Source organism: Prionailurus viverrinus, chromosome B4 (genome assembly GCF_022837055.1).
Source record: "Prionailurus viverrinus isolate Anna chromosome B4, UM_Priviv_1.0, whole genome shotgun sequence".
NCBI lineage: Eukaryota > Metazoa > Chordata > Mammalia > Carnivora > Felidae > Prionailurus > Prionailurus viverrinus.
In genome coordinates this window covers 77,580,882-77,603,385 of record NC_062567.1, presented here as the reverse complement: position 1 = coordinate 77,603,385, position 22,504 = coordinate 77,580,882, and the positions used below count along the sequence as shown (strand labels likewise).

The window sequence follows — 22,504 nt, the reverse complement described above, 5'->3', positions numbered from 1 at the left end:
ATTACTAAAAAATAAAGAAACTTAAAAGAAAAAAAAAACCCACGTTGATTTAAAATGATATGCTGGGAGCTGGGACTGGCTCAGTGGAGGAACATGTGACTATTGATCTCAGGATCATAGGTTCCAGCCCCAACTTGGGTGTAGAGATTACTTTAACAAATAAAAATAAATAAAATGATAGATGCTGAAATTTTTGTCAAATCTTTCATTTTAATAATTGGAAATTAGACGAAGAAGACCGGTAAAGTGTTTAGAAAGTAGTCTTTGGTGAATGGATCACTAAATCCTAATGGATATCTCTTCATATGTAGAGTGATCTTTGTTCCATTGGATAAAAGGACAATTTCATTAAATTTTTACCATTTCTTGAAGTTTAAACACGATTGCATCCAGTGTTTGTTTGGCTTCCTAAAATATTAGCAAATATTTTTTGTAAGAAGGTGGACCTTGCGTTAGATGCTTCTTAGATTTTTTGCCTGCTTTAAACCTCTTTCCTTTACTGAATTCTTTTGGATCAGAGAGTTTTACCCTGACCCTGTACACATATTGAAATAGGCTTTACTATATAAATACACGTGCAAAGCACTTTGGTATTTTCTCATCTGCAGTACACGATTTCATTTTCTTAGAAATACAGGTCAGTTTCTGCTGATTTCATGGCCCTAAACTCACAGTTTGGGGGAAAAAAGCTGATCTGAAGAAAGAGAACCAAATCATGCTTCTTACATTACTCTGAATGGATTCCTTCTATCTCCAGCCTGAGCTGCTTGGATTTATAAACAAATTAACCTGTGGTCCATTATTTGACGATTTTAGTGATATATTTTAATTTGAAAGATTTCAGGATTTGAATACAGGCTTCTTGGTTTACTGTGGTATGCAAGTACAAATTGCTTTTTTGTGAATTCTCTTACAATGTCAGTTAATAGGTCTGATGAACATTTCTCTCTCTGGTGGGTAATTTTTCATTGAAATTCGGAGACTATCAGATTGAAAATCTTAAATTTTGGCTTATTTCTTGCCATCAGAGAACCTGGTCTGGTTGTTCATTTGTACCGGTGTGTTAATAAAACAAGATGTTTAGCTTATGTTACAAAAATTAAGTTTCAAGTGGTTATGCTTAGAACTTAGGGGTATACTATTGCCACCAAACCTGAAAGGGAAAATAACACATCTTCACTGGTCTGTCTGAAAACCAATACAAAGAAAGCGATCTGGATAGTAGGTGAGCGGGGTGATGGTTGGGGCAAAAAAGAAAGGAAGAACATGCCTCTGCAGTGACTGGATTTTAATATGTCTAGGAAAGTTTTGGTGGTTTTCAGACCCCTTGATAGTGGCTCTGGAAAAGAGAAAAGGCATATAGGATACAAAGATTTCTGAGGAAGATTAGATTAGCATTTTTTATTTAAGTTATATAATTTAACCACAAAGCACGATTTATATATCTTACTGGAATAGCCCATTTAATAATTCTCGGTAAAGCATCTCTTTCCTTTCCTTGTTCTTTTGCTCAGTCTATTTTTATTTCCATTTACCTTACATGAAATTGGGCTTAAAGCTGTGTGCTGTGGATATTGATTTTAAGAGTAGTGAATTACAATGTGAGCTATCACTTGTAACTGACTTAGTATGGCTGCTATTTACACATTGTTATTCATGAACTTGGACTCTGGGCAATTATCTTTTTTCCCTGACATAACTTTGATTTTCCTTTCCTCCTTATAAAGGATGCCTTTAACTGATCATTGTACTAATGGGAAAGAGTCCAGGTCATCCTGAGAAGAGTTGGCTTGTGCAGAGTCCAAGATACAGCTTTGTTGGATTTCTGTAAGCTACTCGAAGCCACATATTCATTTCTGATGACAACTTTACACTTGTGTTGGCAGAACACCCACAGTGACAACTGGTGCCTATGTTTAGTCTGTCCAGGAGCTCTACCAGCTAACATGTTTGGGGAAAAACCTACACTGTTCTTGTTAGCAGCTATGTAAATACTAGACCTCGCTGAGTTTGTCTTCCTGGATCTGCCAGTATTTTGGGAGGAAAATTACATTCCCTGATTGCTTCAATTTACCCTTTGAAATAAGGGATTAAAGGTTTTAGGCATTCTTTGGGTTACTTGGAGCACAATTCTTTTTGGATCAGGAATTGGTTTTATATATATCCAGTTTATGATTTTTAAAAATTTTATTTCCCCTGTGTATTAGTTTCCTGTGGCTCCTGGAACAAATTACCACAAACTTAGTGGTTTTCAAACAATAGGAATTTATTCTTACAACTCTGTAGGCCAAAAGTCTGCAGTCAAGGTGTTGAGCCCCCTCTGGAGGCCCGAGGGTGGAGTCCCTTCCTTGCCTCTTCCAGCTTCTGGTGGTTGTCAGTCTCATCTTGTGGCCTCAGCTCTTCCTGCTCTGTCTTCACATGGTCTTCTCTGTCTCAGAACTCCTGCCTCTCATCAGGATAAATGTGATTGCATTTAAGACCCAATCAGATATTCCAGGATAAATTTCTCCTTTCACATCTTTTTTTTTTTTTTTTTTAAATTTTTTTTAACGTTTTATTTATTTTTGAGACCGAGAGAGACAGAGCATGAACGGGGGAGGGGCAGAGAGAGAGGGAGACACAGAATCGGAAAGAGGCTCCAGGCTCTGAGCCATTAGCCCAGAGCCCGACGCGGGGCTTGAACTCACGGACCGCGAGATCGTGACCTGAGCTGAAGTCGGATGCTCAACTGACTGAGCCACCCAGGCGCCCCTCACATCTTTTAGTCACACCTTTGCCCTATGAAATAATATTCATGGGTTCAAGGGATTAGGACTTGGGTATCTTGGGGGGCCATCACTCAGACCACTACACCTTAGTTCTCTAACCCCTATCCAAATAAATTTTGCATAATTCAGAAAAGAAAACTTTTTTTTTTTGTTTTTACTTTAGAGAAAGAGGGGCAGAGAGAGAGAAAATTTTTTTTTTTTTTTTTTTTTTTTTGAGAGAGAGACAGAATGAGAATGAGACTCTAAGTAAGCTCCATGCTAATTGTGGAGCCCGACCTGGGGCTTGATCCCCTGACTCAGATCATGACTTGAGGCTGAAATTAGGATGCTCATCCGATTGAGCCACCCAGGCACCCTAAGAAAAAGTTATTTTAAAATGAGAGGCAAATGGGGACAAAAAAAGGCTCAGGAAACTTAGATTCTATTCCCATATCTGTCATTAAGTAGTGATAGAACCTTGGGTGAGCCATTTGCTCTCTTTGGTTCTTAGTTTCTCCATCTTACATGAAAAGAATTGGATAGGTGATTGCTGATAGCCTTCTAGACCAAAGTCTTTCATTAAATGACTCCTGAATTGTCTTGGAGTTTGTTTTTGAAGCACTAGTTTTAAATGTACATGAAGAACTCTTTCTAATATTTTGGGCCAATGTAGTCCATTGGTGGTCTTGCCTAGGACTTGAAGGATAGAAGGCTAAGTTGTTGGCTGGTTGTCTGGTTGTCGTATCCTTGGGGTATTGACACAGGATAACACATTTGTTAATTGTGTGTGATTTTCTAAAAAGGGCATAATGGACTACTTGGGCCATTTTTCACTCTCATCCTAATGAGGCTATGGACTGTGTAGTCTGCATTTCCTTTCTGGTAAGTGTAGTTTGTCAAAATTAAACAGTGACAGATTTTTTTTACCTGCAAGTAGGTCGTGGGGCTATAGTTTCAAAATTCTTCACATGCAGTCTTATTCTTCAGACTTAACTGAGTGCCTGTTCCATCATGCTTCATTGCTAGAAAGGACACTAGAAAGTATGAGCTTGAGATGGTGTTGTTGAAAGGACTATTCAAAGATCAAGCTTTATAATACACTCTCATTTCTTACATGGAGAAGAGGAGAAGGAACCAAATTGAATTCAAGTATTCTTCTGATTGTAATCTCCATTTCTTAGAATAAAGCAAGTTCATATCTGAGTCAGCAGGCGTAATTATGTCGGAATAAAATGCCCTGTTAAAGAAGTCAACAACAGGCTGGGATATCTATCTTAAGTTTGGTTTCTGAGGCAGATCCTCCATGTGCCTTCTTTCTTATCCCTAAATCAGTAAGACTTACCTCACAGGGAGTTGTGGAGGGTAATAATACTGCTAATTTGTTCTGTATTTCCCAACAATAAATTATATCTAAGGATCTGATAAAACATAGGCAAACCTCATTTATATGAGTAGTTGGAGACAGGCATAGATATAACTTACAGATAGTTCAGAAAATTCATTAAAGTTATTTTAACTTCCTCTGTCATCAGACATCTTACCTTCTGTTTGCTGTATACTTTCCAAACTGTTCTTTTGTTCCTTTTCCATCACAGACATGAGGTAGGTAGGGCAAATAGCTAACACCAGATTAGATGATAAAGGGATCAATTCATCAAGAGGACACAACAACCCTGAGTTTTACACAACTAATAATAAAGCCTCAAAGTACCTGAAAGAAAAAACAATGGAACTGAAATATATACATCTGTATTAATACACTTCTAAGCAACCCATGGATCAAAGAATATTAGAGAATATCTTGAACTGAATAAAAATGATAACATGACCTTAAAATTTGTGGGATGTAACTAAGATAGTTCGCTTAGAGAGAAATTTATAGTATTAAATGCTTCGGTTAAGAAAGCAGAAAGGTCTAGAGTCAGTGACCTACATTTCTGTCTTAAGAACCTAGGAAAAGAAGAGCAAATTAAACCCAAAGTAGGCAGAAAAAAGGAAATAGTAAAGATAAAAGCATGAAGTATAAAATAAAAATAGTAGAGAAAATCAATGAAGGTGAAAGTTGATATTTTGAGAAGATCAGTAAAATTAATAAACCAAGCAGGTCTGATCCGGGAAACAAACAAATGACTAAGAGAAGGGATGTCACTGCTGATTGTAGAGACACTTTAAAAACAATAAGGGAATATTATGAACTATGTCCATACATTCAGTGTCTTAGATGAATTGAATCACCTCCTTGAAAGACAAACTACCAAAGTTCACTTCAGAAGAAATACAGAACCTCACTAGCCCTGTAGTTAAAGAAATGAAATTTGGGGGGTGCCTGGGGGCTCAATCTTCTGACTCTTGATTTTGGCTCAGGTCATGATCTCACAGTTTGTGGGTTTAAGCCCCAAGTTGGGCTCTGCACTGATAGTGCAGAGCTTGCTTGGGATTCTCTCTCTGCCCCTTCCCCATTCACCCTTTTCATCTCTCTCTCTCTCTCTCTCTCTCTCTCTCTCTCTCTCTCTCTCAAAGTAAACATTAAAAGGAAAAAAAAAAAGAAATGAAATTTGTAGTTGAAAACCTTCCCCCAGTGAAAACTCCAGGGCCAGATGGCCTCACTGGTAAGTTTTACCAAACCTTTAAGGAAGAGATAATACTAATTCTACACCAATACTTTCAGAAAATAAGAGAGGAGGGAGCACTTACCTAGCATTCATTATTTTTAATTTCATTTATCAGGCACTTCTATTTCATGTATATAATGTTTATTTTTGAGCGAGAGAGAGAGTGAGCGTAGCCAGTGCACAAGCAGGATGGGGCAGAGAGAGGGGGACAGAGGATCCAGGGCAGGCTGTGAGAGGACAGCAGCAAGCCTGATGTGGGGCTCAAACTCTGGAACTGCAGGATTATGACCTGAACCTATGTCAGACACTCAACTGACTGAGCCACCCAGGTGCCCCATATTTCCTTTATATTTTTAAAAGTGTTTTCTAGCTCATTTGTCTTACCTTCACAGCAGATCTGTGAGATAAGTATGGCAAATAACTTAACACCCTAAGGTTAACTGAACTGTCTAGCTTGATCTTTCAATGATCTGACTGGAAGAGGACCACATCTTCTAATTCCTAATCCTGATTTTGCCACTGTTAACAAGTTGCCCTTTTAGTAGCTTTTTTGTTAACAGCCTTTGGGGACAGGACTAACCAGTGCTGACTTAATCAAGGAGAAACTGTTAAAATCCTTAGCTCTTAAATTGAAGACTGGGTTAGAGACAGTGCCCATGCGATGCTTGACACTTACTAGGCCCTCAATAAATATCCCAGAGCAAGGATCAGAATTGCCATATTAATCATCCCTTTGGCATAGGATTTAAATTAGGGTTGTAGTTGGAAACTGGACAAAAAGAGAGTCAGAAACATCTTACTTGGTTTAAGTAACACATCAGAGCATTCAGTGGAAGAGCTGGGTAGTCTGAGATTGGCTATCCCTTTTAGCCGTTAATCTGGTGGTGGCCTTTCTTTGCATTTAACTATCAATATATCTGAAGTGTAGAGCACACTTTTATGATATTGTGGCATAGTAACTCACACTTAAATGTCAATAGAGACACTTGCAAAGACCTACAAGGTTCAATAATTTCTGGTGTGGGTTTGTTTCTCCTGTCATCACCCATTATGTATTTTTTTACAGCTTTTAAATTGCCACAGAGAGAAATTGGTCAGGAACATAATGGATGGCCAAGGAGCTGCCAAGGATACTGTTGTATGGGATGGGAAAAAGTTCAATACTGCCTTGATTTTATTTATCTAAATTGTAGGCTATGACTTCAATATAATTCATGTTGCTAATACACCAAGGTAATAGTAAAGTACAAAATTATGCCATAAGTTGAAGGAGTGCTCTCTTTTACTCCATGAAGTTTAACAGTCTAACTCCAATTCTATAAAACTCTTTTTTTGTCAGCATTGTATTAATCAAATTTTAGCGTATTGACTTAAATTATAATAGCATTTCAATAGTTAAATTAGAGATTTTAGTTTATGGTTATGCAAATTAATTTTTATGTCACTTGAATGTCTTCTCTAAACTAAGGCTGTGAGATAGTGTAAATTGGCATAGAAGGGGCTTTTCCTTAAAATAGAGGATTTGTGGGAGAAACCGGAAGGGGTCTTTGTAGACCCTTAAGCTGCTAATATCTAAAATCTGTACAAGCTGGGGGCACCTGGGTGGCTCAGTTGGTTAAGCATTTGGACTCTTGATTTCGGCTCAGGTCATGATCTCACGTTTCGTGGGATCTAGCCCCACATTGGGCTCTGTGCTGACAATGTGGAGCCTGCTTGGGATTCTCTCTCTCCCTCTCTCCTCCTCCCCCCACTCTTTCTCTCTCAAAATAAAGAAATAAACTTAAGAAAAAAATAAAATCTGTACAAGCTGGACGATGTCGGATTAGCACTGCATCTTGATTTTATGGCTATTTGAAAAATATGACCTCAATTTTACTTGCTGGTAGATCTTTTAGTTCTGTTTTAACCCTTTCATGTTTTGTGAATATGCTCTGCCAAAGTGGTATGTAAAAATCTAAGATTCATAGTATCTACTCAAACATTGCTGGAATCCATTTTTCTTAAGATTTACTTATGATGAAATTGCCAGGTTCTTCATGAAAGGTGACTGAATCTACTAGTTCATGCTTCATCACATTTAATTAAGGGAGAAGTGGGTGTGAGATTAACTGTGGGACCCAAGAAATTTAACAAAAATCCCCTACCCCTGGACAAGCAGAGCAAGACTAACTCCATCTTGTGCTACACCCACTATCTCATGTATAACCCCCACATGACCTACTTACTGCTTAAGACACTCCCCCACCCTAGTCAAGCCGCTGAGTACACCCTTACTGGAAACCGGCTCACTTAGGAATGCGGAACCCCTAACCGCCAGAGAATGTAAACCCCACCTTCTTTCTGCTCGCCAAACTTGCACACCAATTCTGACCAGAGTGATAGGCTAGTTCAGACAGTTACTATAGGGTAAATCGTAATTCAGTTGGCCACCTGCGTGTGGACTGACATGAATGTGCAACTTTCTGTGTGTGTTACAATCTCATTGGCCACTGGCCCCCTTAAAACTGCTACGCCTCTTAACCTAGGGGTCCAAGTCCCTGCTCTGCTGTGTCGGGTATACTTGGGCCCAAGCTCGAGCTTGCAAATAAACCCTCGTGCATTTGCAGCGGTATCGGCTCCTAGGTGGTCTCTCGGATTCGAAATCGGGGGCATTACATTTGGGGGCTCGTCCGGGATTCGAGAGACCCCCAGGACCCCACCCGGAGGGTCCCACGTCTGGTGAGTGCACTCAACTTCTACCTTTCGCGCACATATTTTCTGAGAGCTCTATACTGTATCTCTACCTGTAGGAATTCCAAACTGTCTTTGGGTCGGCATTGGCTTAAGCGGACGCGCTGTCGAGCCGTCGACCGGGGGTCTTGGGAGACGTCCCTTGCCCCCGCCAGGAGGACAAAGTCCTCATCTGTGAGGAGGGCCGGCTGCCATTACGGACAGCCAGCCCTTCGTTTTACTTTCTGTTTTGTCTCCGCGGCCGCACTGGAACGTTTGTCTGTGTTATTGTGTCCTTGTTAATCGTCATAACTGTTTGTGTCTTGGTGTGGATTGAAATGGGGCGGACCCAAACCACCCCGTCTCTTATGCTCTTCCACTTCTCGGACGTTAAGGAAAGGGCTCATAATTTGAGCACAGACATAAGAAAAGGGAAATTTCAGACTTACTGCATGTCAGAATGGCCAACCTTTGACGTGGGATGGCCCCAAGAAGGAACTTTCCACCTACCTATTATTTTGCAGGTCAAGGCTGTAATCTTCGAGGACAAACCAGATGGCCACCCTGACCAGGTGCTCTACATCCTGGTCTGGCAGGACATGATTGAAAACCCCCCTTCTTGGCTAAAACCATTCTTACCCCCCAAAGCAGGACCTACCAAGATTCTAGCCCTGCGGAAAGCCGAGAAGGAGACTGACACAAAGGCCAAAACGCCCCTTTATCTGGTCTTGCAGGATTCCTCTCCGGAGGACCTGATTCATCCACTGCCCTACCAGGCTCTCCCTCTCCCTTCTGCCCCTCCATTGGAAGCACCAGGGGCTGCAGGAGGGGCACCACCCCTCCCTGACGAAGGAATTCCTGTGCGTGGGCCAGCAGCAGGGACACATGGATGGACCCACCGGGGGGCCCCACCCTCAAATATGGGGCCGGCCGACTCCACCGCCCTTCCCCTCCGCGCCATGGGGCCTCCTGACGAGTCTGGAAAACAACCAATGTTATATTGGCCGTTCTCCACCAGTGATTTATATAATTGGAGAACTCAAAATGCAAAGTTCTCCGATAACCCTAAAGATTTAATTGGGCTTTTAGATACTGTTCTCTTTACCCACCAGCCTACTTGGGATGACTGTCAGCAGCTCTTGCAGGTTCTCTTCACCACCGAAGACAGAACGAATACAGGTGGAAGCTCGGAAGTCTGTCCTGGGAGAGGACAAACAGCCGACTCAAAACCCAGACCTCATAAACGCTGCCTTCCCCTTATCCCGCCCTACCTGGGACTACAATTCGGCTGAAGGTAAGGAGAGACTCCGGGTCTACCGCCAGACTCTAATGGCAGATCTCAAGGCTGCCGCGCGCAAGCCTACTAATCTGACTAAGGTATATGATGTAAGACAAGGTAAGGATGAGAGTCCAGCAGCCTTCTTAGAAAGAATCACAGAGGCTTTTAGGCAGTACACCCCTATGAACCCAGAAGCCCCAGAAACAAAAGCCGCAATTATCATGGCTTTTGTTAATCAGGCCACTCGAGACATCAAAAGAAAATTACAAAGAGTGGAGAGGCTAGGAGAAAAGAGCCTGCAGAACTTAATAATAGTAGCAGAGAGAGTTTACAATAATAGAGAAAGCCTGGAGGAGCAACAGACTAAACTATGCGACTGGCAGACCCGAAATCTGGCTAAGATTCTGCTGGCTACAACCATGGATGACCCACAGGAAAAACGGAGGCACCTCAAGAAGCTGACTTCAGGGACAGGTAAGGAAGATGGCCCTGGTCCCTGACGGGAGCACCCTAAACTAAACAAAAAACCAATGTGCTTATTGCATGGAAGAGGGCCACTGGGTGAAAGACTGCCCTAACAAAAGATCTAAGTCCCCTGCCAAGATATTAGAGATGGAGGACCTGGACGACTAGGGGAGTCGGGGTTCGGTACCCCTCCCCAAGCCCAGGGTAACTCTCAGAGTGGAGGGGCAACCAGTTGAATTTCCAGCGGACACTGGGGCATAACATTCGGTCTTATTACAACCCCAGGGAAAATTGGCGAGCAAGACCTCATGGGTGCAAGGGGCCACGGGGACCAAACAGTACTCATGGACTACCTGAAGAACTGTGGACCTCAGCATGGGTCAGGTATCCCACTCCTTCATGGTCATCCCTGAATGTCCCTACCCATTATTAGGTTGGGACTTGCTCACCAAGATGGGGGCACAAATTTGCTTCCACCCCAAAGGGGCAAAAATCCTAGACAAAGAAGGGAAACCGATTCAGGTGCTTGTCCTGAGTTTGGAAGATGAATATCGTCTCCACCAGACCCCCCCCAGCCCCAATGACTGACATTGACCGTTGGCTACAGGAATTTACTCAGGCATGGGCAGAAACAGGTAATCGGGCTGGCCCGACACCGACCGGCTATATAGATAGAACTAAAACCGGGGGCAGACCCTGTCAGGGTCCGCCAATACCCCATGCCTCTCGCAGTGCGAACAGGAATCACGCCCCACATACGGCGACTACTAGACTCAGGCATATTAAGGCTCTGCCAATCGGCATGGAACACTCCCTTGCTGCCGGTGCGAAAACCACACTCTAACGATTACAGGCCACCCAGGACTTGAGGGAAGTCAACCGGCGAGTAATGGATGTGCACCCCACGGTCCCAAACCCATACACCCTCCTCTCCACCTTGCCTCCAGACAAAAATTGGTATACAGTATTAGATTTAAAAGATGCCTTTTTCAGCCTGCCTTTAGCACCCAAGAGCCAAGACCTTTTTGCCTTTGAATGGACGGACCCCGAGAAAGGCATCAATGGCCAACTCACCTGGACTTGCCTACCACAAGGATTCAAAAACTCACCAACCATCTTCGATGAGGCCTTACACGAAGACTTGGGTGAGTTCCGTTCTGAGCACCCTCATTTGACCTTATTGCAATACGTACATGATATCCTGCTGTCAGCGGAGGACCAGGACACTTGCCTGCGAGGCACCAAGGACTTACTCCAGACTGTAGCGGCTCTAGGATACCGGGCCTCAGCCAAAAAGACCCAAATCTGCAAAGCAGAGGTGAGCTACCTCGGGTACAAATTAAAGGATGGACAAAGATGGTTGACGGATGCGCGGAAGGAAACCATCCTGAGGATCCCACAGCCGCAGACCGTCCGTCAGGTACGAATTCCTGGGGTCGGCAGGGTTCTGTCGATTATGGATTCCGGGTTTTGTCGAGATGGCCATACCCCTCTATGAGGCCACCAGGCACCAACAAAATTTTGAATGGATAGAGGCCATGAACAAGGCCTTTAATGACCTTAAACAGGCCTTGCTGTCTGCCTCGGCTCTCGGGTTGCCTGACCTAACCAAGCCCTTCTACCTGTATGTAGACGAGAAAGACGGGGTGGCAAAAGGGGTCCTTGTCCAGTACATAGGTCCCTGGAAAAGACCCATAGCTTATCTCTCTAAAAAGCTGGACACGGTGGCCGCTGGATGGCCCCCATGCTTAAAAATTATTGCCACGGTGGCCACTATGGTCAAGGACGCAGACAGGCTAGCCATGGGGCAAGAGCTATATGTTACCACCCCACATGCTATTGAAGGGGTACTCAAACAGCCCCAGACCGCTGGATCAGCAATGCTCGTCTGACCCTACTGCTGAACCTATCAGAGCCTACTGCTGAACCCCACCAGAATTTTATTCAAGCCACCTACAACCCTGAATCCAGCAGCGCTACTCCCCAACCCAGACTGGGACACCCCTCTGCATAATTGTCAAGAGATTTTGGCACAGGCGCACGGAATCAGGGCTGATCTCTGGGACCAGCCACTGCCGAATGCAGACGCCACCTGGTATATGGACAGCAGCAATTTTGTCCGAGAAGGAATCAGATACGCGGGGGCAGCTGTAACCACAGAAACGGAGATCATCTGGGCAGAGCCATTGGCAGCCGGAACATCGGCTCAACGGGCAGAACTGATCGCCCTGACCAAGGCACTAACCATGAGAGAAGGTAAACGAATAAACATTTACACCGATAGCAGGTATGCCTTTGCCACTGCTCATATCCACGGAGCCCTTTCCAGAGAGAGAGGGCTTCTGACAGCAGAGGGAAAGACTATTAAGAACAAAACAGAGATTCTTGAACTCCTAAGGGCCCTCTGGCTGCCCAAGGCACTAGCTATCATCTATTGTCCAGGACACCAAAAAGCAGACACACCAGTAGCCAGGGGAAACCAGCTAGCCGACTCAAAAGCAAAGGAGGCGGCCCTTTCGGTGACCCAGGTTGTAACCATGCTACCCGATCTGGGAGCATCAACCCTGCTGGACACCCCCAACTATACTGGCACTGACTTACAATGGATTAAACACTTGCCTATGACCCAATGCTTGCGTGGCTGGTGGAGGGCCGCAGACTCCAGCATCATCCTGCCAGAGGAACTAGGACAACGAGTCCTATCCAAAATGCATCGGAGTACTCATATGGGAACAAGAAAGATGGAAGACCTCATACGACATGCTAAGATCATTATTAAGGACTCTCGAGCAAAGATCGAGCAGATTGTGGCAAGCTGTCATGCATGCCAGCTAACCAACGCCACCACCCATGGGTCTAATGCTGGAACCCGACTCAGGGAAGACCGCCCAGGAGCATACTGGGAAATAGATTTCACCGAGGTAAGGCCTGGAAAATATGGGTACAAGTACTTGCTAGTTTTCATAGATACTACGAAGATGTAGATACTACGTGGACAGAGGCATTCCCCACTAAGCACGAAACAGTGCAAATCGTGACCAAAAAGCTGCTGGAGGACATCCTGCCAAGGTATGGATTTCCTGCCAGGATCGGATCCGACAATGGACCGGGGTTTATTTCTAAGGTAACACAGGGAGTAGCACAAATACTGGGGGCAGATTGGAAATTACATTGTGCTTACAGACCCCAGAGCTCAGGTCAGGTAGAGAGAATGAATAGGACATTAAAAGAGACCCTAACTAAATTAGCCGTGGAGACTGGCGGGGACTGGGTCACTCTCCTCTCCTTTGCCCTATATAGGATGAGAAACCATATAAGATGGGACTAACTCCCTGCGAAATCATGTTTGGTACATCCCCACCTGTCATTCCTGCCTTGAAACCCGAAGTGCTTGCTGAGTTCAATGACCAACAGCTTCTTTTCTCCCTCCAAATGTTACAAAGAGCCCATGAGCAGGTATGGCCTAAGCTGAAGGCCCTCTACGAGACCGGATCGCCTCCTGACCCCCATTGGTATCGACCAGGCGATTGGGTGTACGTGCAGAGGCACCAACAGCAGGCACTCCAACCTCGCTGGAAAGGACCCTACGTTGTGATCATGACCACACCCACTGCTCTCAAGGTCCACGGAATAACTCCCTGGGTCCACTACATCCATGTCAGGCCAGCTGATCCACACGCCGTCCTCAAAGACTTTGTTCCGGAATGGGAGAGTCAGCCTGACAAGGACAATCCCTTAAAGCTAAGGCTGCGTCCCTCCCACTTGCCTCGCTAATATTACTTGTGCTGTATCCCCTCACGGCTGAATCCAACCCCCACCAACCACTTAATCTAACCTGGCACATCATCACCCCAAGCTCTAATCAAGTAGTAACCCAGCTGTCAGAACTACACCCCAGGGGAACCTGGTGGCCTAATCTGACAATCGACCTATATGACCTGTTTGGGAAAAACCCCAACTTCCATAACGGATGACTAGGGATACCAGGGTGTGGCACCAAAGTAGGCAAAACAGCCCTCCAAAATACCTGTTTTTACGTATGTCCAGCCCCCTCCCAATCCAGTAATAGTATCTCATGAGGTGGCTGGGCGGACTACTTCTGCCAGGCATGGGGTTGCGAACACACTGGGACATGCAATTGGCTATCACAAAACCCGTCCGGCCTCATAAAAGTCCCAACTGAATACTACGCACCCCTCATGCTCAGAACGCCCCTACTGTAATCCAGTCACCATTTCCTTCATGGAGACCGGGAAACAAGCAACAAATTGGGGAGCAGGACTTCTGTGGGGACTCCGGCTTTACCAAAGCGGGTATGATAACGGAGTCCTATTCATGATCAGATAACTAGAGAACCCAAAAGGTCAAACCCTTGGAATAGGTCCCAACACTGTGCTAGCGCCGCCCGTGCTAACATCTCCTCAACCTCAGAGGCTTGCACACAACACTTCCGATGGGGGCACCCCAGTCCCAACTCTCCTCTCCCCTCCTCCCCCTCGACCCTTCTCAACACCTTCTTTGGGCCCTGATGTCCAAAGCTTACAAATTCCTTAACACAACTAAGCCCAATCTTACCTGATCCTGCTGGCTGTGCTATGATATCCGCCCCCCCTTCTATGAGGGTATCGCAATAATGGGGCAATATAACACGACCACGGACCCTAATGCTTGCAGGTGGCACTGAGAGCCTGGTAGTGAAGGCCTCACCTTGCAGTCCGTGTCAGGCCAAGGACTCTGTATAGGCACTCCTCCACGCACCCACCAGGCTCTGTGCAACGCCTATAAATAATACAGGGTATTATCTACCACCCCAAGACAGTTGGTGGGCTTGTTCCGAGGGTCTAACTCCCTGCGCTCCTGGTCAAGTTATAAACAGAACTGAGGGCTTCTGTGTGCTGGTTCAACTACTCCCTAGAATCATCTACCATTCAGATGAACAGGTGCTTCAATGGAAAGATGCAGATACCCACCAACAAAGTAAACGGGAACCCATCTCAGCCATCACCATTGCCTCCCTATTAGGAATTGGATTGGCAGGCGCAGGAACAGGAATTGCCTCACACTAGCCACCCAGGCCTCCCATTACAGTAGCCTCAGGGCTGCCATTGATATAGACCTAGAGCGCTTAGAGACCTCCATTTCTCACCTCCAAGAGTCCCTAACATCCTTGTCTGAAGTGGTTCTCCAAAACAGAAGGGGATTAGACCTAGTCTTTCTACAACAAGGGGGAGTCTGCGCTGCCCTGAACGAAGAGTGCTGTTTCTACACTGACTACTCAGGGATAGTACGAGAATCAATGGCTAAGGTAAGGGAAGGATTAGCCAAGCAAAAAAGAGAACGAGAGCAGCAACAGGGATGGTTTGAATCACGGTTCAATCATTCTCCCTGGCTGACTACCTTATTGTCCTCCCTAGCCGGCCCCCTAATCATCCTTCTCCTTCTGACCTTCGGGCCCTGCCTCATCAATAGACTAGTGGCTTTTGTCAGGGACTGAGTCAACACAGTTCAACTCACGGTACTCAGGCAACAATACCAACCACTGACTCTCTCGACAGAAACCCAGAACCCCAGAACCCATGATTGGGTCCTGCATAGGATCCTCTGGAAAAGGGGGGAATGTGGGACCCAAGGAATTTAACAAAAATCCCCTACCCCTGGACAAGCAGAGCAAGACTAACTCCATCTTGTGCTACGCCCACTATCTCATGTATAACCCCCACATGACCTACTTACTGCTTAAGACACTCCCCCACCCTAGTCAAGCCACTGAGTACACTCTTACTGGAAACTGGCTCACTTAGGAATGCGGAACCCCTAACCGCCAGAGAATGTAAACCCCACCTTTTGCTCGCCAAACTTGCGTGCCAATTCTGACCAGAGTGATAGGCTAGTTCAAACAGTTACCATAGGGTAAATTGTAAATTCAGTTGGCCACCTGCATGTGGACTGACATAAATGTGCAACTTTCTGTGTGTGTTACAATCTCATTGGCCACTGGTCCCCATAAAACTGCTACGCCTCTTAACCTAGGGGTCCAAGTCCCTGCTCTGCTGTGCCGGGTATACTTGGGCCCAAGCTCGAGCTTGCAAATAAACCCTCATGCGTTTGCATTGGTATCGGCTCTTTGGTGGTCTCTCGAATTCAAAATCGGGGGCATTACATTAACACCCACCTGAGACTGTGGTCCCTTAAGAGGAGTTCAGTACATTGCAAGGACAGAATTGTTGGAAAGCGTTATCTGGAAGACATTTGCCCATAGCGGTGCCAAATTCTACTTTCTCATAAATCTTGGAACAATTGGATGTCTAACCTCTTGCCCAGTGATGGGTTTGGGTGTAGCCTAACTAAATTTAAAGAGGACTGACACTTGAGAGAAGAAATTCAGTAGATTAAAATTTTTTTAAAGTGTTTGTTTATTTTTGAGAGAGAGAGTGTGTGTGTGTGTGTGTGTGTGTGTGTGTGTGTGTGTGTGTGTGTGTGAGAGCAGGGGAGGGTCAGAGAGAGAGGGAGACACAGAATCCGAAGCAGGTGCCAGGCCCTGAACTGTCAGCACAGAGCCTGACGTGGGGCTCAAACTCACAAACCGTGAGATCATGACCTGAGCCGAAGTCGGACGCTTAACCGACTGAGCCACCCAGTCACCCCAGAAACTCAGTAGATTTTAATAAAGGAAATAAAATCCCATATAAAATTATTTTGTGAGATTGTGATCTCGTAATGAGATCTCAAGAATTTGTGTGTTACTGCTAAACATGTCAGTGAACCAGACTGATTAACTTCAAGCGGTTCTGAGAATCACTATGGTACACATTCATTTATATTTTTTAATGGTGTGGTTCATTGCTTGGAGGAGAGTACAGCCAAATAAAATTTATAAGGCACCCTTTATCTATTTATAATGTATATGTTTTAATCTAAAAGTACAAAAGGCCCTTTACTCCCTTGCTCACTGGAGCAAGAGTCTTGGATAATCAACAAACAGGATACTTTGCCCCAGAATAATTCTGTGACTGGTTGAGGCAGTGCCTAGGCCTGATTTTTAAAGGATCACAAACTGGAGCTGCACTAGCCAAAGGGAGAGCATTTTCTCCCTCCGCGCTCCTCTCTATTAATAAAGTTTGTGTTGTCTATATGTGGCTTGTTAATGATAGGGGTGTTAACGACCACAGTTAATCTTCCTCCTCAACTCTTTCCTAATCCAGTCTCTTAAATAGACATTTAAAAAGCTTTTAACTCCTCTTGAATTGGGTGCTCATGGGCTTTTGGTGGAGGTGGAGTGATAGTTATCAGCCCATTTAACAAAACCTGAGACAGCCAGGACAGCTGTAATGTGCATCTCTATGCCGTGTTTTTGTTCAAATGCCACATGGCTAATACTTTGGAAATCATAAATCTAGTAGAAGAAAACATCTTTATAGAGGGTATTTTAGTTTTATGCTGTATGTGTTACAAACTCAAAATCATTGGTACTTCTAGATACATAAAGAACAAAGAACATAGTAGACCAGATTAAAACGGTTCTGTAAATTTGGTTTCTTTTCATCTGTTTTATTTATCACAATAAGGCGATACAGATGACTCCTGGAAGACAGTGCTGTAGCTGGCAATTTAATCTTCACCTAAGCTACTAACTTTCCCCAGGTACTTTTGGGGGAGAAATGGGAATTTCTCAAGCCTGGGCTAACTGAATTCACCCATTGGCAGCATATTTAATTAATACATGTGATAGGGAGCTTTGCATATGCCCTCACCCTTTTCTCCTCTTTATGTAAGCTTTCTTTCTGGAGGATTTTTGCCTTGCTAGTGGGCTTATAGATTTTATTTTGAAACTCTAAAATGGAGGTGCCTGGCTGGCTCACTTGGTAAAGCATGCAACTCTTGATCTCCGGGTTGTAAGTTCAAGCCCCATGTTTGGTATAGAGATCATTTAAATATAAAATCTTTAAAAAAAAAAAAAAAAAAAGAAGAAGAAGAAAGAAAAAGAAACTCTAAAATGAAGAGAGAGCTCACCGATTATGTGTTTTGACATTTGGTCTGACTACCGCCTCCAAATAGTTCAGTGGGTGGTTCAGTGAGGCACTTTACCAGTTGGTTTTCGTTACTTTAAAAAAAATACAAAGCAAGCTCAGAGAAAGATTTAGAATTATGTTGTATATATACTTTCGCTCGTAAGTAGTGATGAAAATAAAATGTGCTACACCAAGATCTAAGAAAAGCCACCAAGACAGCTGGCATTGCAAAGTAGTGACTGGAGGGACTGGAGCAGAGCCTGAACTGGACAAACAGATCCCAGAGACCCTATGTGGGTGATTCTGTGGTTCTAGGATTGACAAATGCAAATAGCTGACCATTACCTCTGTTGTTCTGGACTGTCCCAGTTTTCTGTAATGGTCTCTCTGTACCTTCTGCAGACTAGCAGTTCTTAATACATTTTTTTAACCCTTGTAATGATATAATGAGTGGGATTTTTTTGTCCCTCTTCTCTTTCTGTTTTACGTCTTCACTCCCCCCCCCCCCCCCGAAGATTTATCTATTAAAGAAGTCTCCTGTCATCGACTTGGAATGTGGGTTCTGACTGTGCCTGGCCACAAAGCTCTTTGATGTTTTTCCAAGGCTGATTTCTTACCAGATCCCTGGTTTAGGTATTTTTTTTTGCCTAGCGCTCAGGCCTGTAAGGTGAATTTGCCTTGTGTTGTTGATATGAAGGGTTGGTGGAGCCTACTCTTTTCTCACATCCTGATGGGCAGTTAAATTGCTGGAATCTATCTGTAGCTGTTGATGCCTTTAGCAGAGTTACTGTGTGTAAGAAAGGGCCGAGAGCTGTTACGCTTGAAAGACTCTAGAAACTTGAGAAGCTGCTCACCCCTTCCTATGGAGATTTCTATAAGGATAAGGTTGCGCTCAGGCTCATCCTCTCTTCCTTCGTCATGGTATCGGGATTCTACCTTAATCACTCCATCATCCTGCCAGCCATGTCTCATTTCTCATACTTGAACGCTCCCTCCTCTCAAGCTCAGCGTGAACCACCAGTCTTGATGCTTTATCTGGTCCGGGCTCTAGCCCTTAAATTGTCCGTCTGGCTTTGTGTTTCATTTGACCCTAATATACTGGGTCGTACTGTCTAAAGGAGAATTATGTTCCCTCCAACGTCTGAGTGCATTTCTCATTTCTTACTGCTGCTCCTGAGCAGATCTGTAACTTCAAGGTTAAGATAAGACACATTCCATCAGAACTATGTCGTCATCCTTGCCAGCTTCTGATCTGTGACTGTCCAGGAGATTTACAAGACACTTGCATGCCATTCTTTACAGAATATTATGGTTGGACTCTGACTCCTGGCATCACGCCCAATTTGATTTGTCAGCTGTTACAAAACCCATTTCCCAAAGAGAAAAGGACCTTAGCCATGTGCCCTTTAGGCAGTTCTTAAAGAGGGGGAAGGAGGAAATTGATCTGACATTATTTCCGGGTGTTTCAGGGAGGGGATACACACCAGGATATTTTTGTCCTTTTCCTTGTTGATTTCACTTTTTTTCCTAAAAGATTTCACTAAAATATTAATGTTGCTGTCATTCTTTCCTGTTGTTTATCTCTTCACAGAATTACTGTTAGTCTTTTCATACTACCACTCCAATGCTTTTCTGAGCTTTAAGAAGTAAAAATAAGTATTTTACCCTTAAGAGAGAATGTACCTGGGGCGCCTGGGTGGCTCAGTGGTTAAGCGACCCTTGATTTGGCTCAGGTCATGCATGATCTCACAGTTCACGGGTTTGAGCCCAGAGTTGGGCACTGCACTGACAGCTGCGGAAACTGCTTGGGATTCTGTCTCCCTCTCTCTACACCTCCCTTGCTCACTGTCTCTCTTTCTCTCTCTTTCTCTCTCTCTCTCTCTCTCTCTCAGAATAAACATAAAAAAAAATGTACCTGTGTATTCTCTGAAGCTTTATTAGTTTACTGGTGCCTAGTTAACAAAGACACTCTTCTTGATGTCTACTAACATGTTGAGTTATCATACTACGTGTGATAGGGTTTAACAGTTTAGGAATTTGGAAGGTCACATATTTCCTGCTGCTGTTGTATTTGGCCCTATATTTTTACAAAAGCTTCTCTTTGGGGGACTTACCATCTCTTTGGTTTCTATATAAACTCACTGTTTCCCTAGGAGGTAGGCAGTGGGGATTTATTTGGCCCATTTTAGTGACTGGGGTTAGATCTCAGTTATTTACTCTGTATCACACATGGCAAGTTAATCACAGAGTCAGAACCCTGATCTAATTCCTTTGGCATTGTTTTCATATCCCTTAACTACAAAAAGTTTTAAAAAGTTAGGAAGAGTCCAAAAAGGCAGTTTTTACTCAGATTTCCTGACGGGTCCATTCAAAGTTGAGGAAATCTGTAGTTAAAAACTGCCTACTTTACTCTCATACCCTGTAATCTCTTCTGTTTGATAACCAAAATAATCACAATTCTCTGCTTTTTCCTCACTTGGGTTCTTTGCTTTGGACTGTCCCTTTTTCTTACTCTCCTATGGCAGCAATCTCTGGCTCTAAAGACCTATATTGTAAAAAGCAGAGCAGGGCTTTGGAGCTCTCCTAAGTGTTCTTTAGGGCCAGGAGAAAGGACACTTTATGGGACTGCAAGTCACCAAGTATTTCTTTTCTTTATCTCAGCCTTCCTTTTCTCAAGTGTTAGGTATTGTTGGTATATAGGGTTTTAAATTATTATATATTAATGCTTTGGGTGGGTCGTGATTATTCAAAAATTTGTTTCATAACGTTATAAGAACAACTAATGAAAATGGTTTTAACGATGGTGAGGATGGACTTTTAAACTACTCCCTTTTTAAAAACTACTGAAGGATTAAATCTTTTTCTACCTATAATGTCAGTTGATAGGTTCTTTGGTAATGCTTCAAGTGTCTGGATTCTGTTTCTGTATCTAGTATTCTCTCAAAGAAGTAAAGTTGTATAGTGTCTTGAAATACTTCCTTTCTCCCCCTTTCCTGCTATCTGCCCCCCCCCCGCCCTGCATCCCCCAAGCAATTTTAATTAACTGTTCAGTGACAGATGGTAGAAAAGGCCTTGTTTAAAGTGCTTCTGGGCTGGGTTGGGGTGGGTGGTTTGAACTGATTCCAGTTGTACGAGGACCTAGCCTTTCCCCTCCCCCTTCCATTTGAGGTATAATCCTGTTAGATGATCTTAAAATGCTATTGATTAATTCCCAGTGCTCTTTGAGGAATAAGTACAAGTTTTGGGTTTAAAACCCAAGAACCGATTCCCTTGAGCTCTGAATGCCTTAGCTTTGAGGCCAAGGGAGTACCTTCCAACTTCTCCACCCAGTCTTCACAGAAAAGGAAAGTTAAGCCTTTTAACTTTTCCGTTTGCTCCCCCCCCCCCTTAGTCTAGTACTGCTGCCAGTTGCCATGGCAACGGGCTGGGACAGCTGCGCAGTGGCTCCCAGGCAGCTGGGTGGGGGCGGGGGAGCTGCCAGCCCGCCAAGCCCCAGACCTGGGAGGGGAGGCCCCTCCTGTTAGCCCAGAGGGAAAGAAAGAACTGGGGCGATCCGGTAGGTAAAGGAGGGAACCCCCATTCATCTTCTACCTTTGGGGCTCCTCTTCTGCATGAAGGTATAAAGGGAGATTTTCCTCTTTCCTCCCTCAAACTGAAGAACACATATGTAAATCCTTGTTTTTCCTCGTGAGGCATGGGAGGCCATAGCCACAATGCTTAACTGCATGCATCTAACCCGGGGCTGGTTTTAACCCCAGCGCTCTGACCTAAACTGCTCAGCTCCCGGAAATTCCAAGGTGAGTGGGGGTGGGGGTGGGGTACTCTCCCTGGAATATGACATTTCCTGTCTCTGGTGAGGTCGGAGGCTGTTTTTATTTTAAATAAGATTTTTTTTTTTTCTTAAAGCTTAGGACTCTCTTCTAAATTCATGGAAAAATTATTTTGAAACTCCTGTCTACATTTCTCCCCCTGCCACCCCCTCTTCCAAATAAAAGACTTTAATAAAAACTTAGTTTTATTACAGGGCAGTAATGGGTACAATTTTTTGGGTGGGCAGCCCTATTGCTAATAGGTTCTGGAGACATGGTTTCCAATTAGATGTTCTTGGAATAATTCCTTAAATGTTGCTAACTTGAGGCAAATTGATAAATGCAACTTTTTATGCTACTTGACTTGAACAAAATTCTGGGATTAGTAGTGGCCTTCCTTGTTCCTGGGAGTCCTCTTCTAGTCAGGATGGAAATATTTTTAGAAAGTGGTGAAGAAAAATCTTTTAAGATTGCAGGAAAAGAAAAATGGAGTTCAGCTAAGAAAACAATTCCTGCTACTCTATAATCCAGGCTGTAGGCATCATTTAACATGGTTAAAGAAGAATTCTTAAAAATGATTATGGAAACAACAACATGGGAACTTAAAAAACTAGATTCTGTGTTGAGTACCCCCTAGTTGTGCATTTTTCTGAGCTTAACTCAATTTCCATTTGTGTTGCCTTGCTTCAGCTTTCCTTGGGCCTATGAATGGTTCCTCTGTGTTTTGAGGCTTCGTGTTGATGTGAGTCTGGGGCCAGAGTTCTTTTTCCTCCTCTTCTTCCTTTGGCCCATGGTCAACTCCAGTTAAGAGAGGTACCTCCTTAACTATTTGGATTAGTTGAGCCTTGAGAATTACTGAACAATCCAGTAACTA

At 44.0% G+C, this 22,504-nt stretch overlaps 1 protein-coding gene across 5 annotated transcripts in view; it reads left to right on the top strand.

Moving 5' to 3' along the window:
* CBX5 (chromobox 5) overlaps window positions 1-22,504 on the top strand; it is a 44,400-nt gene that overhangs the window by 2,186 nt on the left and 19,710 nt on the right. Inside the window, exon 2 of one of the 5 annotated variants that reach the window (XM_047865028.1) lies at window positions 9,205-9,362. The exons of 2 other annotated variants lie outside the window; for them this stretch is intronic. The gene's annotated coding sequence lies outside the window, so the exon portion shown is untranslated. Of the gene's footprint in view, window positions 1-9,204; window positions 9,363-21,266; window positions 21,378-22,504 lie in introns of those variants that run through there. 2 more of the 5 variants (XM_047865027.1, XM_047865026.1) reach the window with 2 other exon arrangements.